The sequence below is a fragment of the Bubalus bubalis genome, chromosome 14, assembly GCF_019923935.1.
Source record: "Bubalus bubalis isolate 160015118507 breed Murrah chromosome 14, NDDB_SH_1, whole genome shotgun sequence".
In the NCBI taxonomy this organism is placed as follows: Eukaryota; Metazoa; Chordata; class Mammalia; order Artiodactyla; family Bovidae; genus Bubalus; species Bubalus bubalis.
In genome coordinates this window covers 52,733,714-52,749,566 of record NC_059170.1, presented here as the reverse complement: position 1 = coordinate 52,749,566, position 15,853 = coordinate 52,733,714, and the positions used below count along the sequence as shown (strand labels likewise).

The 15,853-nt window shown below is 43.3% G+C and overlaps 1 protein-coding gene and 1 non-coding gene across 3 annotated transcripts in view; one reads left to right on the top strand and one right to left on the bottom strand.

The window, feature by feature from the left end:
- Positions 1-15,853, bottom strand: part of RSU1 (Ras suppressor protein 1) — a 202,227-nt gene that overhangs the window by 22,396 nt on the left and 163,978 nt on the right. The gene's annotated exons all lie outside the window — the stretch shown is intronic.
- On the top strand, positions 3,778-3,849 carry TRNAE-UUC. Its single transcript has one exon. It is a non-coding gene; the product is annotated as a tRNA-Glu (tRNA).

The window sequence follows — 15,853 nt, the reverse complement described above, 5'->3', positions numbered from 1 at the left end:
AACTGCTAAGGGTCTCCTACTTAAACACAGTTTCCATTAGTATTTGGGTAAATTTCTCTCAAGTCTTCATCTGAAGTATTTTTAAAATATCAATAATCATAGTTTATAATTTTATAATTAGGTTTAGAATTTTATTTAAAAGTTAAGGCATCAGTATTTGCAACATAATTGCCATATATTAACAGGTTATCTTTGAATCCATATAATTGCCATATATTGACATGTTATCTATGAATCCACATAATTGCCATATATTGACAGGTTATCTATGAATCGCAATTAATGTGAACATTTCTTTGCTTGAAGACAGCAGTGTGGCTTTGGGGAAGTCACTTAACCTCTCTAATCTTCAGTTTTTCTCATTGGAAAAAACCCAAAAAAGTGATAAGTGATATTAACCAGCATCATTAGACCTTCATGAAAGTTAAGAGATTGTACACTGAACGGAAGTAGATCTTACAAAAATGAAAGCCTCCACTGACGTGAACAATGGATAACACAGAAAATCATTTCCCACTGGATTGTCTTAAAACAAAGCATATCTGCACATAAGCTGGAAACCCGCGAGAAGGGTAGGGAAGATCCAGTCTTTCATTTATCAAGGAGAGTCCTTTGAGAACTGATCAACAAGTCTCAGAGAAGGGACTCAGTGTACCCTAACCAGGGATCAGGAATGGCCACAGCCACTCCCATTTTGGAAGTCGAGGGGTTTCAGGCATAGGCACAAAAATGCTAAAACAAGGTCTCAGAAACTGCAGCACTAGGACTTCCCTGGTGGCTCGGAGGTTAGGACTCTGCCTTCCAGTGCAGGGGACACAAATGTGGTCCCTGACCAGGGCACGAAGATTCCCCATGCCACGGGTCAACTAAGCCTACGCACTGCAACTACTGAGCCTGTGTTCTAGCGGCTGTGCTCCACAGCTAGAGGAGCCCTCACACGCCACAGTGAAGACTCCGCACAGTCAAAAAAAATAAAACAAAATGGACAAACTCCCCCCCAAGATAACAAAAAATGAAACTGTAGCATATTTTAAATACACACAGTTACTAACTAACCATTTAAGACAGTGAGGACAATGGCAGTGAAAGCAAAACAATGACCCACATATAACACAGCGGTCCTTGACCAGGCACCATCCTGCCCTCCCCACGGGGCCCTTGGCAATATCTAGACACAACGTCTTGTCACACCTGGGGTGTGCTACTGGCCTCTAGTGGTTAGAGACCAGGATGCTGCTAAACATGCTATACAGGATGGTCTCCAACCACAGTGTCATCTGGACCCAAAGGTATCAATCGTATTGAAGTCGAAAAATCATGGTGTAAACAACTCACAAGTTAAAGCTAGGGAGATATGGGTCTGTTTTCCTCAATTCCACCTCAGTATCCCCTGCCCCCACACCCCCCTCAACAAATATCACATCTCCCCCACGTGACATCTTCCAAAGTTGTGAAATGACTACAGGTGCAGACTTTAGATTTTAATTATTATGCATTTTCTTTCATTGGTTATGATGCCAATCTATTGTTTAGAATAAGCTATGCAGGATCTTTAAAAAGAGATGTAAGAGTGTGAACTGATTTAAAGAAAAATATTAAACCTTATAATAACTCCTATCTGGATATGGCAAAATCACTCTTCCAGAAGAGCGCTCTGTGTTTATTTTGACTTTTGTAGAGATACCACTCATATGAAGCCACTGAACAGATTCAATTTGAGACTGAGGATGATATGAGGTTAGTAAAATTCTCCAAGTTAACAAAATGTAAAGAAAAAACCCAGATCCACCCATTCCAAGGCTTCTTTTTCTCGGAATGAACTCTACTTGTAGTAATACTCAGGGATTTCAGAACCACAGCATTCCAAAGATGGAAACTGATCAGGACTTTATCAGTAATAGGCAGGGCTCTAGAAAATAGTGAAAATGTTTCTTAGTTGTCTCAGTTCAGTTCAGTCACTCAGTCATGTCCGACTCTTCATGACCCCACGAATCACAGCACGCCAGGCCTCCCTGTCCATCACCAACTCCCAGAGTTCACTGAGACTCACGTCCGTCAAGTCAGTGATGCCATCCAGCCATCTCATCCTCTGTTGTTCCCTTCTCCTCTTGCCCCCAATCCCTCCCAGCATCAGAGTCTTTTCCAATGAGTCAACTCTTTGCATAAGGTGGCCAAAGTACTGGAGCTTCAGCTTCAGCATCTTTCCCTCCAAAGAAATCCCAGGGCTGATCTCCTTCAGAATGGACTGGTTGGATCTCCTTGTAGTCCAAGGGACTCTCAAGAGTCTTTTCCAACACCACAGTTCAAAAGCATCAATTCTTCGGCGCTCAGCCTTCTTCATAGTCCAACTCTCTTAGTTGTCTAGGTTTACTGAAAAAGGCTTCTTATAAACTAGGCTAGAGAGAGTTTACGCATATACACACAGATGCAACATGAAGAAAAATTAGCATTCTATTGGAACAGATGTGTAAAGACAGAGTTCAGTGGCTGAGTTTGACCAAGAAAAGCACATCAAACAGCTCCCTAGGATGAGTCTATATCTAAGAGAATAAGCTTTTATGAATGACCTTGACTCCACTCAAACTTAAGTATTCTTGATCCAGAGCTCTCCTGGGATCATTTGAAGGAAATACTAACTATTCAAGAAAGTCTGACAGTCAAGGCATGGAAGCAATCTAACTGTCCATCGACAGATGAATAGAAAAAGAAGATGTGCTACATATATACAATGGGATACTACTCAGTCATAAAAATGAAATAATGCGACTTGCAGCATCACAGATGGACCTAGAAATTATAATACTGAGTGAGGTAAGTCAGACAAGACAAATGTCATATGATATCGCTTGTATATGGGATCTAAAAAAAAAAATGGTACAAATGAACTTCTTTATAAAGCAGGAACAGATCCACAACACAGAAAACAAATTTATGTCTACCAAAGGGGAAAGGAGGAGAGGAATAAATAAGGAGTCTGGGATTAACTTATACACAGTACCTAATACAAAATAGATACCAACACAGACCTACTGTATAGCACAGGGAACTCTACTCAGTATTTCTGTAATACCCTATACAGGAAAAGAATCTGAAATACATATATATATATATATATATATATATATATATGTATATATATAACTGAATCACTTTGCTGTACACTTGAAATTAACACACTGTAAATCAACTATGTTTCAATTATTAACAATAAAAAAAATACAGTCCATGAAGAAGCACAGTGGGCTTCAGACTTCTGGACTCCAGGGTCCTGCATGAGAAGAACCACAGCCCTCTTTTAGGTGATTTAACACAACTGTCTACCTGCAGATACAACTCAGCAATCTGAGTTTCTGAGTGTGAAATTAAAAGATTGCAAACTGGACTACAATTCAAGCTTGGGTTTAAAAAAAAAAAAGTGGAAAAATTAACAGACTAATCAGGCAAAGTCAAAAGTACATTACAACGTTATCTTCATTTAATCCATCTGTAACTGCTAGTGATTCAAGGAACTAGAATTCAACGGTTAGTAACACCTCAATGGTGAGACTTAGTGTGAAAACCTGGGTGGAGGTCTTGAGGTGCTTCATCCTAAGCCCCTTGTTCTAAGCCTAACTCATGCTGGAACATACAGCACATTCAGCTCCTTCAAGCAGCACCCCCACCTCCAGCTCAGGGAACCAGGTCCCGGAAGGAAGCCACCTTTGTGTGACTGAGGAGATGTCAGCAGCGCCAACAGAGGGACACTATGGACACAGTTATCACTGTGCAGCTGGAACCTTTTTGATGGTCCAGTGGTTAGGACTCAGTGCTTTCACTGCTGGGGCCCAGGTTCGATCCCTGGTTGGGGAACTAAGATCCCACATGCCACACAGCTCAGATAATAAATTAATAAATAATTGTGCAGCAGCTGGTGGGAGACAGAGCACTGGAGAGCTGAAGTGTCATGCCAGCAAGATGCCCGTTACTTCCTTTTCCTCTGTCTCTGTGGGCTGCCCACTGCCCATTTCCCATTGGAAAGTGGGTCCCTTCTCTTCAGAGCCCAGCTGTAGTCTTCCTAACTCTTTCTGCCCATGATGGTCATTTCTTCCTCTCAACTCCCAAACTTCCCAGTCTGTGGAGTGGTCCTCAATCTCCTGTCCACCCCACCATAGCTGGGGACACAATATTCCTCCGTCATTCACCCTGGCTGGCTCCCAAGACCCAGTAGATGGGGGGAACCTGGTAAGTCCCCTACATATGAATTTTCAACTTGCAAACTTTCAAAGATGCGAACATGCATTCCATCGACGTCAGGTGTGAGTGAAAGTGCAGCTTGCCCTCCGTCTCCTGTTGCTGCCAACCCTTCAGCTCTACCATCTCCCACCTCTTCTCCCCTCTCCAGTCAGTAACTCTTCTTGCCAGTTCACTCGATGTCAGGCCCCGTGTGCCAGCCGTTGTGCTGTTCAAGGTACTACACTGTAAGATTAAAAATGTTTTATTTTCTGTGTTTTAATGTATCCTTTGTGTGAAAAGTATTATAAACCTTTATAGTTCGATACAATATAGCCAATTTTATTAGCTGGGTACCTAGGCTAACTTTGTTGGACTTACAAACAAATTAGATTTAACGAATGTGCTTTCAGAATGGAACTCGTTCCTATGCAGGGAACTTACTCTTAGTTACAAAGAGCTCCCTTCCCCCTGCGCTGCCATCCTCCTCTTAAACCACCAGTAACTCCCCAGAGACTGCCTTTATTTCACTGTCCTGAAATCCTGGTTCTCTGGGTCGGTGTGAACACCTCAATTAGGTGGAGGTCCTGAAGGCAAAAAAGAACATCTTATAAATCTCTGTCCACACACCTGGGTCCCGAACACACAAAGTATACTTAGTACCTAATTGCTCATGGGCCGATTGATTAAATCGGCTCAGACTTAACTCCCTTCACAGGTTCGTACGAAGAAATATACCAGGAAACTGAAGGATACAGCTGGCTTCCTAATTAATATTAGTCACTTGGCAGTTCTTAATTAAGAACTCTAAAATAAAGACCCACCTTTCTACTGTGCCAAGTAGGTACCACCTTCATTAGTATGGAAGGGCTGTAACCACAACTTCATTTTTCTGTTCTTTTCTCTGCCCTGCCAGATGGGAACACTGGCTGCATAGTATTTATTAATATAATAAACAAAGACAAATGTGGTGGCGTGGGGGAAATTCAGGCAGAATTAGTCAACTGCACTTCTTTTGGACCAGCTTTATGTAGAAGATGGAGAAAGCCTTCTCGTGTTCTGAGATAAAGTGGACCGGACTTGACGTAGGAGGTGAGCTGTCCCTCTCAGTCACCACCTGTGGAGGGCTTCTTGACTTGGGACAAAGGGATAAAAACAACTACATAGCAGGGCTGTTGTGGACCTCAGATAATGTCAGCAAAGCACCTGGACATGGAAGACAGCAAGCGATGGGTTTCCAACTCACCTCAATAAGCCCTTTTCCTTTTGACATCATACTCCTAAGAAAGGGCCCATAAACCTCACACGTGCTCTCATGCGGCAATGCTGGCCTGTATCCATGTGCTGGGGAAGATGGAGCCAGAGGGTTAAATGTAGGATTTTGGAGTTGGATAGCACAGTCTGAATCTCAACTCCACTATCTGGCCACATACGTGACTTTGGGAAAACTACTGATGCTTCCAGTTGGCACATGTGAAAGACAGGGATGAAACACAGTCCCCCTGCCTTGTGGGGTGACAACGACCCTCTGTGGACTTCCCGAAAATCCGTTAGGGTGTTTGTGGTTGTCTTAATGATTGAGGACTCAACTGGTATTTGGTGGCTCAGGGTTCCCTGGTGGCTCAGAGGTTAAAGCGTCTACCTGGAATGCAGAAGACCCGGGTTTGATCCCTGGGTCGGGAAGATCCCCTGGAGAAGGAAATGGCAACCCACTCCAGTACTCTTGCCTGGAAAATCCCATGGAGGGAGGGAGGAGCCTGGTAGGCTACAGTCCATGGGGTCGCAAAGAGTCGGACACGACTGAGGGACTTCACTTACTGGTATTTACTGGATGAAAGTTTTGGAAGACAGGTGTCTTTGGAGAAGCAGGCTAGACCTGCAACATCATGGTCTCCCAGGCTTCATGACCTCCTGGTGTCCACTGGACCTTCATGGAGATGGGAAATCCTTTACGTATGAACACAAAGTATACATTTTCTGCCCAGCATCAATGTACACCGGACAGTCCAGCAATGCAATTTTTGTACAAATCAAGGTGGGAATATATCTTTTGTATGTGTTTTGGAGCCTTACCAAGAACTATGCACCATCTTGGATAACCCTAATCCCATTTCCCACATGGAGGTGATTTACAGTATGTGAATAAGCTAGCATGTCACATCTCTATAGGTCTGGAGATTCAGAGAGAATTTCCAGGTAGAGATGCAGACATCTGACTACTGCTTCCTCACCCCCAGTACTCAGGAGCAGGTGGTTATACATGGAAGTACTCAATAGTAAGCAATAATAAGCTGTATTCCTTGTATTTCTCTATCCTGTTACAGTTGGGGAATTACGATGACTTACTTGCACTACACATGGAACAGGTTATGTTACTGACTAAATCCGGTTCGGGATTTCAGCAGCACTGACAAAGACACTGGTTACAGCAAGGTTCTGAGCGGGTGGAGAAAGTGTCCATTCTCAGAGGATCCCAGGGACCATTAAAGGAGGTAACTGGAAACAGAGTACTGGGCTCAGAACTCGGCCTATAGTAACTGCTCAGGAAACATTAGTTACCATCAGTCGCATTAACAGTACCACCGCTCATGGCTTAAGTAACTGCTGCTATACAGGGTAATTGTAATTTCTTGTCTGGTTCTCCAGGTACTTCATCCAGAGGTGAGACAGGCAACAGTGAAGGGCATTCTTCTCTGCATCAGAGGGAGACTAATCAAGTGTGGCAAGATGCCCAGAAGGGAGAGAGATTTTTCCCAATAGCTCTTGACACGCACAGAGTACACTTCATTAGCCTGTCTATTACAAAGCACTTAAGACACATATTTATTGACAGCAATCTGCCAATTGATTAAACATCTCAATATATGAAGCTGACTCCACATTAATTAGCAGTTGGGAGAACAGGGTCTTCGAAGTTAGTATGGATAGTTTTGGAAATCCTTGCCACACTTCCACTTGCTTTAACCTTCTGTGAAATAGCAACACAGGATCCAAGAGTGAATTGTCGTCCATGTCAGAGCCCAAAGATGTGCCCACACATGTTAACACACTCACATCCTAACATTTCACAGATCTGAATCTCATTGTGGTCCATTTATGTTCTGTACATATGCTAATTTTTTTTCAATAGGAAATCTTAAAGACTCCACTGAACACACAATTTCACTTCCTCTTTGCAAGCTAAGATTTGATTTTTACTTGTTAGAACAAACTGAGGGCAAAGAAAAGTTACATTTTTTACTCTATGTTCTACAATATTTTGTGCATTTAAGGAACAGCCGCAGGAGACAGAAAAGGCATTCATTCTGGCATACTGTGTTTTGTTCTTAACAACAATTCTGAGTAATTATTTTATACAACACACATGATTTTTCACTGTGGAGCTGTTTGATAAGAAATGTGAATTTTCAGGTAAAAGAGTCCAAGAACCCTGCAGTTAGCTCAAAAGAAGAACCTTGAGAAGTTCGGTGTGTAACTAAGCTTTTACTTTCTCTCTTTTTATTAATTCTTACTCTTTACTAATTGGACTTGCTTGTTTGCACATCAAAACAACCTGGAATGATTTTTTTCCCCGAAGGAAAAGGCCTAGGTCTTCCTCAGCTGTGTAAAAAGCAAGATCCATGGAAAAAGCTTTTTAACTTTTCAGCTTCTTTTTGTGTTCAGGTCATTTTAGTTTCTTCCGAGTGTCACATTCTTCAGTATCTTATATGTACGTGTTTCTCAAACGCTTCACTCTTGCCCACAGCACCATGAAGGTGGCTATCATGACTCGACATGTTAGTGTTTTCTTCGCCTAGCAACCCCAGCAACCTGGGGGGCCCACTAACCATGCAAAGCTCCCAAATGTCAGTGCACACAGGAGTCGCCCAGTAACCTGTTCACATGCAGAACCCGATTCAGTGGGCTTGGAGTAGAGCCCAAGATTCTGCATTTCTGACCAGCTACCAGACGATGCCAGGAGGTGATACCTGAGTATCACACAGCCAGAGGATCATTTTAATTAATTATTTTTCTGGCCACACGGTACAGCATGTGGGATCTTAGTTCCCAGACCAGGGATTGAACCTGCACCCTCTGCAGGGAGGAAAGCATGGAGTCTTAACCACTGGACAGCCAGGGAAGTCCCAGGATCATGTCATTTTAATTAGTGAAGCTTTATGAGTAAGATGATCTGGGAACACTGCAGCTCCTGAATATAGTTAAAGAAAATGCTCAATAATGGGAAATAAAAAGAAGGCTCCAATAGTACATGTCTTCAAAGTGATCCCATGAATAGTTTCAAACTTATACTGCCCACTATGCACTCACTGATTATTGAACCTTCCCTGTGGGACATGCCTTGTGGCTATAAATGTAATAAGAACATTAGTCGAGTGGTTCTTTGAACCATATAAAAGTTCCAATTCAATCAAATTCCATTTTAATGTTCAGGAGGTGTGAACTTGAAGAGTTACTTAATCTCTGAGTTCTGACGCCCTGATCTGCACAAAAAGGGGTAGAGTGTGTACAAGGGTAACAACAGAACCTCCCTCCTAAGTATATGGTGAAGGTCAAATGTCCATTAATCTGGACACATCATTACTCAATAAATGGCAGCTGTAATTACTGAAACACTGCAGCTGCACCTTAGGCAGCTCAGATGATGATATTTTTGAAACTCCTCTTGTACAAAACAGATAAAAAAGTTTGGTTGGGTTTTTCTTCCCTATCTTGTCAACAAACATCTACTTCTGCTTTCACTGACTATACTAAAGCCTTTGACTGTGTGGATCACAACAAACTGTGGAAAATTCTTAAAGAGATGGGAATACCAGACCACCTGACCTGCCTCCTGAGAAATCTGTATACAGGTCAAGAAGCAATAGTTAGAACAGGACATGGAACAATGGACTGGTTCCAAATTGGGAAGGTAGTACATCAAGGCTGTCTACTGTCACCCTGCTTATTTAACTTTATGCAGAGTACCTCATGCTAAATGCTGGGCTAGATGAAGCACAAGCTGGAATCAAGATTGGTGGGAGAAATATCAATAACCTCAGATATGTGGATGACGCCATCCTTATGACAGAAAGTGAAGAGGAACTAAAGAGCCTCTTGATGAAAGTGAAAGAGGGGAGTGAAAAAGCTGGCTTAAAACTCATCATTCAACAAAATAACATCATGGCATCTGGTCCCATCACTTCATGGCAAATAGATGAGGAAACAATGGAAACAGTGACAGGCTTTATTTTCTTGGGCTTCAAAAATCACTGCAGATGGTGACTGCAGCCATGAAATTAAAAGACACTTACTCCTTTGAAGAAAAGCTATGACCAACTTAGACAGCATATTAAAAAGCAGAGATATCGCTTTGCTGACAAAGGTCATAGTCAAAGCTATGATTTTTCCAGTAGTCATGTATGGATGTGAGGGTTTGACCATAACAAAAGCTGAGCACTGAAAAATTGATGCTTTTGAATTGTGATGTTGGAGAAGACTCTTGAGAGTCCCTTGGACTACAAGGAGATCAAACCAGTCAATCCTGAAGGAAACCAGTCCTGAATGTTCACTGGAAGCACTGACGCTGAAACTGAAGCTCCAATACTCTGGCCACCTGATGCAAAGAACTGACTCATTGGAAAAGACCCTGATGCTGGGAAAGATTGAAGGCGGGAGGAGAAGGGGACGACAGAGGATGAGATGGTTGGATGGTATCGCCGACTTGATGGAAATGAATTTGAGCAAGCTCTGAGAGTTGGTAATGGACAGGGAAGCCTGGCATGCTGTAGTCCATGGGATTGCAAACATTCAGACATGACTGAACTGAACTGACTTGGTAACAAAATCATTGGTTTAAACTTTAAAATGGCTGGGTTGTTACCCATTCAAGTAGAAAAGCATAGATTTTCAAAGTGACCTAAACTCACTTTGTTTAAGCATCCTGTTTCTTTCTTTTTTTAATCTTAAAAAATCATATCTACACAATACACTTGCACTCAGGAAAACATATAATCATGATTCAAGAAATTTTTAATAGCCTACAGTCATCCTTATGGAGGGGGGTCCTATTAAAATTAGAAATAGTCATTTAAAACATTTAACAAAAATTTATCTTTGTGCCCCAAATCTAGTTTTTATATAGAAAATCATTGGCTTTAAGAACCTTGCAGTAGAAAGGGAACTTAAAATTCCTAACAGGTCATTAAAAAACTGTATCACAGAGAAAATTCAATTCTGATGTAGTCATAGGCAAATACTTCATGATCCACTACAGTAAAAGCAACTGGTTTCACAGATGAGAAACTGGGACTTGGTTGGGGCAGATGAGTTGGCCACAGCACCCAGAGATGATCAGTGGCAGAAATGCACTCAAAACTGACTTGAAGCTCCGATCCAGGCTCTCTCCAGATTGACTGCATCACTCCCTGCAGAGTCACCCAGAAGGTGTCAAACCAAACTGACAGAATCCAGATATGCCTCCCTGATGAAACTGCTGATGTTAGGACGTGGGTTTTTCTTTTTTTTAATATTCGACAAACTAGGGGCTGCAAAGTCCTCATTCTGGTGTCCACTTAAAAAAAAAAGGACATGTCCTGCCAGCTGGTAAAAAATAACAGCCTGTGGGCTGTATGAACTTGGCTCCTATATGCTTTACCTCCGTGGAAACTGCTGGTGTGAGAGGGCATAATGCCACCCAGTTGCTGGAATACACTGCTGGCAAGGGAACCCCTAAGGGTGGGGCCCGTGCTTTCTTCACAGTGATGATGGGATTGCAGCTCTATACCCTCTAATACTCAGCAAGTTTCTGTGAACCAGTTAGTGAGGGAAAGAGTGTGCGAAGAAAGAAACACACAAACTCCTGAACAAATCCTGGTGTTCGTGCTATGGGCTTGGTACCTGCCTTCCTTACTTCTCACAACTGAGCCAAACTGAGCCAGTCTCTCCGTCTGCCAGGCTGAGCTCTGCTCTGCACAGCTTCTGGAGAGCAGAACTAGGACAGACCGGAGGCTCTGAGTCTCTTTAAACACTGGGGGCTTTCCTCCCTGGCTCATGAGAGGGAGAAAGAAGATCTCTGAACTGCTGCATGGTGAGAACTAAAATTATGAAGAAGACATAGGAAAAGGCACAGACAAATGAGATTTATTAAGTACAATTCCTTTAAACGTCCTATTCGTCTTAGTTTGTATTTGTACCTTGGAAGCAGGAAAATGCATCAGGAAATCCAACCCAAGGTGCAACTGGAGAAAAACGGCAGGGACTTTAAAATTGTCTTTATCACAGACGTGGCTTCTGAACCACACCCTGTCCTTCCATGGAACAAGGCAGTTTCATGCCTCTGTCTCTGCATCTGTGTCAATTTCCCCCTGAAAAATGAAGCCCTGGGAAGAGTAGTTCATGAGGAGGGGCTCGCTGCACAGCTGCAAGCTCAGGTGAAACCGAAAAAGAAGTTTCTATTTCTGCCAGAGAATCTTATCTGATGGTTCAGGGTTGAGATGTGAAGTGTTTAAAAATTGTTATTTTATATCAGCCATCTGATTTAACAAGAAATTATGAACCATTTAACTTTCCTGGAGGGGAAAAAAAATGTATTGAAACTATCTCTGCAATTTCCCAAAAGTATTTATGGGTGTCCACCCCGGTGGTGCTACTGGTCAAGTACCTGTCTGCCAATGCCAGAGATTTAAGAGACGCAGGCTCAATCGCCAGGTCAGGAAGATCCCCTGGAGAAGGGCATGGTAACACATATTCTTGCCTGGAGAATCCCATGGACAGAGGAGCTTGGTGTGCTAGAGCCCATAGGGTTGCACAGAGTCGGACATGACTGAAGTGACTTAGCGTGCACACACGCACTGTTTACTTATTAAAAAGTATTCTAGAGATGTCCCTGGTGGCCCAGTGGTAAGAATCCACACTCCCAATGCAGGGAGCCTGGGGTCTGATCCTTGGTCAGGGAGCCAGATCCCACATGTGGTGGTTCCGTCGGTAAGTCAAGTCCGACTCTTGCAACCGCATGGACTGTAGCCTGCCAGGCTCCTCTGTCCATGGGATTCTCCAGGCAAGAATACTAGAGTGGGTTGCAATTTCCTTCTCCAAGGGATCTTCCTGACCCAGGGATCGAAGCCAGGTCTCCTATACTGCAGGCGGATGTTTTGCCAACTGAGCTACGAGGGAAGCCCCAGATCCCACATGTTGCAACTCAGAGTTCGCATTCTACAACTAAAAGATCCTGTGTGCCACAGCTAAGACTTGGCACAGGCAAATAAGTAAAAATAAATTAGTATCTTAAGAAAGATTATTCTAGAATGTATGCTGGAACACTGCTGGTTATCATATCATAAGCCTTGCTAACAAAAACCAGATCATTCATATACCTATATGAAATTTGTTCTCTATTCTCACTTCTGCTTTTCTGCTTTCCCATTAATACTGGATCCCCTTCCTACCGTTTGGACATCTTCCAGTAGATTATCACCCCTTCCAAGGATCAAGGGTCTGCTGGCCTCCTTCCTGCTTGTCCTAGTGAGAGTCAGAGACAGCAGCCACTTCCTTGCATCACACAGCTCCAGGTAGCACCCACCTGCCTTCATCTTGACACCTCATTAAGGTAACCATCGATAGGACAGCAAAATGCTACCCAGAGCGAGTATGAGACAGGCTGACACCCAAGCCGTTCCTTTGTGAGCTGGGCAACTTTGTTCACAACATGACCCCACACTGCAGGGGCCTTTCATGATCTTTTCTCCAATGGTCAGATCAATTTAATTGAAAATGATTCCTCCCAGGTGGAACCTGCTAGAAAGAGTTCACAAACCTGGGACACAGCGTGAGGTCAAATTGGATACTCAGATCTCGACCTTCTGGGAACACCTCACCCAATGTCCCTCAGATCTAATCAATGCCAGTTTTTGAAATTGAAATATCCCAACTCAAACCCCTCTCGACCAGAAAGTAACAATTCATTAACCATTTCTTCAATCTCTTTCTGCATAACCAGACTGAGTAGTTTTAGCTCAGATCACAGAGAACTCCATCAAAGTTTTCTGGCCTCATCTGCATCGCATACATTTGTTTCAAAAAAAAAAAAAAAAAAATCGTATTTTATGGTTTTTCATTTTTACCACCACCAACAAACATCAACAAATTTGGGTCCAAGGCCTGTGAAGGTACCTATCATAATTAGCATCCAACCGTCTGCCAGCAAATGGCTTCTGATAATTAATTCGGCTGTCATAGAGAAAACTGTCATGTTTCACGGGAGAAGATCAGAAGACGAGCCTTTTGCATGAAGCCGCGGTGCCATCCTCGGGGGAGATGGTTCAGAGCTCGTCTCCAGGTGGGAGAATTCAGAGCACTGAGGTGATTTAAGCCACGAACAAGCCCAGGGTGCAGCGGTGCTGGGTCCCTCGGGCACCCAGGGAGCACTATCACCCTTCAAAGAGCCCACTTGCCCAGTGCTCTCCACCATCAGGACCTCAGCCCTGTGTTCCCAGGAGCCTCACAATGAAAGGAAAGTAGGAAAGTGATTTTTTGTTTTTTAATAAAAGCATGAATAAATAGCACCACCAAAGGAAGATTTCTAAAATACATCCAATTCCACTTGGTCCACCATGACCTAAGCAACAGCTCACTAATTTTAGTTTGGCCATTTTCATTCTTTTTAAAGTCTTTATTGAGTTTTGCTACAATATTATTTTTGTTTTATGTTTGGGTGCTTTTGGCCATGTGGCATGTGGAATCTTAGCTCCCTGACTGGGGACTGAACCCATGCCTCCTGCATGGGAAACATGGAATCTTAACCACTGGACTGCCAGGGATGTCTCTAGCCATTTTCATTTAAAAAGTCATGCAATGATGGGACTTCCCCAAGGGCCAGTGGTTAAGACTCCAAGCATCCAGTGCAGGGGATTCAGGGCTCAGTCCCTGGTCAGGGATCAAATATTCCACATGTCCCATGGCCAAAAAATAGTAATAACAGTAAAAAGTCATGCAATGATCATGCTTACATAAGCCAGAAAAGAGGAGAAAATCACCTGGTGGGGTTTTCCTGAATCCCACAGACCTTTGTTTACACAACTGGTATAAGACACTGTATTATGCCACTGAGTTACAGTCATCATGGGCCTGGGACGCCCTTTTGGTCCCCACTTTCATGCCCCTAAGGAATGAGCACTCTCTGTTTCCATTCTGATACCCCAGATCTGGCATAGACAATCTCAGCTCTGAGTGGGCAACCTAGAAATATTTACTCCCTCCCTTTCCAAGTGTGGACCGCCTTGAGTCAAAGGACTTAGGGGGGAGTAGGGGGAGCCTGCACTGACACCCCTGGCAGATGTGACAGGGCGTGTGCATCTGGAAGGGATCCAGGAGCACTGGAGCTCATCTAATTAGCTGCTGCCTTGACTGACAAGCATCTTCCCTCAGCATGGGGTCCACCCCACAAAGGATGGAGGGAAATGATGCAATGCTTATGTCTGTTACACGACCATTACATATCAAAACCTGCATTGATATGGCTTTTGGCTTCTCCAATGTGAAAAAGAAAACTCACTTGATTTCCTCTCAAAAGTGTTTCCCCCTACTGCACAAACCAAACCAATGAAACAAACCCCTATCAGACAATAAACAACACGCCAGACTTAGAATTCTACGTCAATGACGGAAAACAAATTGCATACCAAAACCGTATGAATAAACTAATGAAAAACCAAAACAAAACAAAGAGCCTTTTAAAACTCTTTATCCTGACTGCTCACTCTTCTCTCTTAATTGGAGGTAACCTATACCTCCCTGCTGCTGCTGCTAAGTCGCTTCAGTCGTGTCTGACTCGGTGCAACCCCACAGACGGAAGCCTACCATGCTCGCCCGTCCCTGGGATCCTCCAGGCAAGAACACTGGAGTGGGTTGCCATTTCCTTCTCCAATGCATGAAAGTGAAAAGTGAAAGGAAGTCGCTCAGTTGTGTCCAACTCTTCGCGACCCCATGGACTGCAGCCTACCCGGCTCCTCCGTCCATGGGGTTTTCCAGGCAAGAGTACTGGAGTGAGGTGCCCATACCTCCCTAGGGTATGACAAATAAGTTGGATGTATCTTTAAAAGCCCGGGAGGCTTTTAGAAAAATAAGTCCCTACTTAGGATTCTAAGATATCTCCCACTGTGTGCAGGAAGTTATAGATTAAAGCAAGCAAACTGCACCACCACCAGCATCACGTGACAACCACATGCCCGACGACTGATTCTCAATGAATTTTCTAAGGCACATTGCTTGGTTGATTCTACTCTAACTTGCCTGAAAGAACCCTGAAGACAGAAATAAATGCGGAAGCTCTTATACTTATGAAACTGAAAATCTTGAATCTTCCTAGATACAAATAAAGCTGTGTGCTAGAGCAAAACATGTCCACTGTGCTGGCCACTGCTGGATGGTGGTACCAATGGTTGGTTGAAACTACTGTTTCCTTTAGACCAGGTTTTGTTGTTTTTTTTTTTAATCCCAGGGCAAAGACAGCTGGATCAGATAATGCTTTGTAGTGGGGGGCTGTCCTGAGGACTGTGGGATGTTTAGCAGCATCCCTGGCCTCTGCCCATCAGATAATATGTTAAGAAGTTAAAATGGAGACGGTCTTGTTCAGGTTTCAGAAGTAGGAGAGCAGGTCTGTGGGCAACTT